Below are 2,080 nucleotides of genomic sequence, written 5' to 3'. Positions count from 1 at the left end.
CTACAGTATAGGTGATTGGTTCCTGTTTTTTTTTTTTTCCCCTTAACTCATTTAACAGGAGCCAAAAGGAAGTTCGTCGGGTGCATTTGGTCCCCCTGTGAGCTTGAGGGCTTGGCCCCGGCCTTGGCTATGCCACCGTCAGTCACTTGCCAGGTTTAGTAGAGAGAATATTGGGGGAGGTAAAGAAGGGGGTGCAGGCCTTGTGAAGATTCTAGAATAGGCCTGAGAATCACCTTCCTCCAGTTGGGGAACCACAGAAACCCGGAACCTCTTGGTCTGTATGTAAGTGAGAAGTGCTTGGCCTGTGTTCACGAGTGCTGGAAAGCGTCATCGTTGTGATGTCCTGGGTTCAAGTCTGTTGGCCTGGGGTCTCCCCGGGCTCTGAGTCCAAGAGAAGATCAAAACTTCCTGAAGGGGAATTGGTTCCTATCTGCCCCCACTCCCCAAGTTCGTCAGGAAAAGACTTAAAGATTATGATTTTTCTTTTTTTCTTTTTTTGAGTCGAGGTCACTGTCACCCAGGCTGGAGGGTAGTGGCACGATCATGACCCACTGCAGCCTCAACCTCCTGGGCTCAAGTGATCCTTCCGCCTCAGCCTTCCGAGTAGCTGGGGCTACAGGCATGCACCACCACGCCTGGCTAATTTTCCTTTTTTTTTTTCTTTATAGAGATGAGTTCTCACTGTGTTGTCTAGGTTGGACTCGAACTTCTGGGTTCACTTTTCACCTTGGTCTCCCAAAGTGCTAAAATTACAGGCATGAGTCACTGCACCCGACCAAAACTTGGGGATCAGAGGAGTTTGACTTTTCTACCCTCATGTCCCAACTTCCCGCCTTCCCCTCCGCACTGCAGGCTGTGTTTATCAGTGCCATGAGACCACAGATGGTGCTGGGTGGAGCCGTGGATCAGGATTCAAATCCTAACAGGCCAGGAGCTCTGGGCCTGACTCTGCTGTGTTGCCTCAGACAAATCCCTTTCCCCCCCAAACCTTGGTTTTCCTGCCTGCAACGCAGAAAGATACTGCTTCCCTGGCCCGGGGTGTCAGATTCAAAGACACGGCACACACCAGGGAGCTTCAAGCCCTGCATTGTTTCCCTCCTTAGTCCATCAGCCTAAGTCCCTCTTCTGGGAAAATGCCATGACAGGCACTGCCCAGCTCTTGACACCCAGTCAGTGCTGAATGACTGCCCACCTGGTGGTCCGATGGTCAAGGGCAGGAAGACAGGTCAGGGTGGGAGTCTTGCCCCACTGCCCTCTGCCCTGAGGTCCTGAGCCGGCCTCTAAGTCTCAGATTCTCTTCTTCAAAATGAGACAGTAGTGAGATTCCGCTCTTTGCCATGGTCAAGACTGAAGGTATAATCCACCAGGGAGGCTGAGCAGACTCTGGCTGCAAGATACGTCTTCTGGCGTTCTGTCACAGGGGCTTGGGTGTGTACCTTTAGTTCTAGTTGATGTCCTCATAAATATTGTGGAAAAAAAAATAGATCATCTTTTGATAGGCAGACCATGGCCCTCAGAAGCCCGCTCAAAACAAAGAGGGGAACCCTACGCCCTCAGTCCTTTCCCTGCTCATGGGGGTCCCCTCCATTCAGAGTCTGGCTTCCCCAGGGGGTTTCCTGAGGTGAAGAATTAGAAGGGGGAAGGAAGGGGGGGGTAGGGAGCCCTGGCAGGGGAGGGGAGGAGGCAGGGGGAGGAAGACATGTCCCTGGGAGATAAGGTTGTGAACTGCCTGGCTACAGTGGGGAGGCCAGCAGCCCCCGGCCATAGCCTGTGTTCAGAGAGCTGAGAATCTGACAGCGGGAAGGAAGCCCAGAGGCCTTCATAGTCCCCTCCCTAATTTTAGAGCTCAAAGAGTTGAGGTCCTTGAGCATGTCCCTGGCTCCCTGGAGACTGCTGTAGCTCCCCAGTTCAGGGCCCATCCTGTCTTTTGGGATGCAACTGCATGCATGCTGAACACTTTACACACTCATTTTTCGTTTGTTGCTTTTTGTTTTTTGTGAGACGAGGTCTTGCCAAGTTGCCCAGGCTGGTCTTGAACCCCTGGGCTCAGGCAATCCTCTTGCCTTGGCCTCCCAAAGTG

This window comes from Carlito syrichta, unplaced genomic scaffold (genome assembly GCF_000164805.1).
Source record: "Carlito syrichta isolate Samal-C Ts95f unplaced genomic scaffold, Tarsius_syrichta-2.0.1 Scaffold135706, whole genome shotgun sequence".
NCBI classification, from domain to species: domain Eukaryota; kingdom Metazoa; phylum Chordata; class Mammalia; order Primates; family Tarsiidae; genus Carlito; species Carlito syrichta.
Note: the sequence above shows the minus strand (reverse complement) of the source record.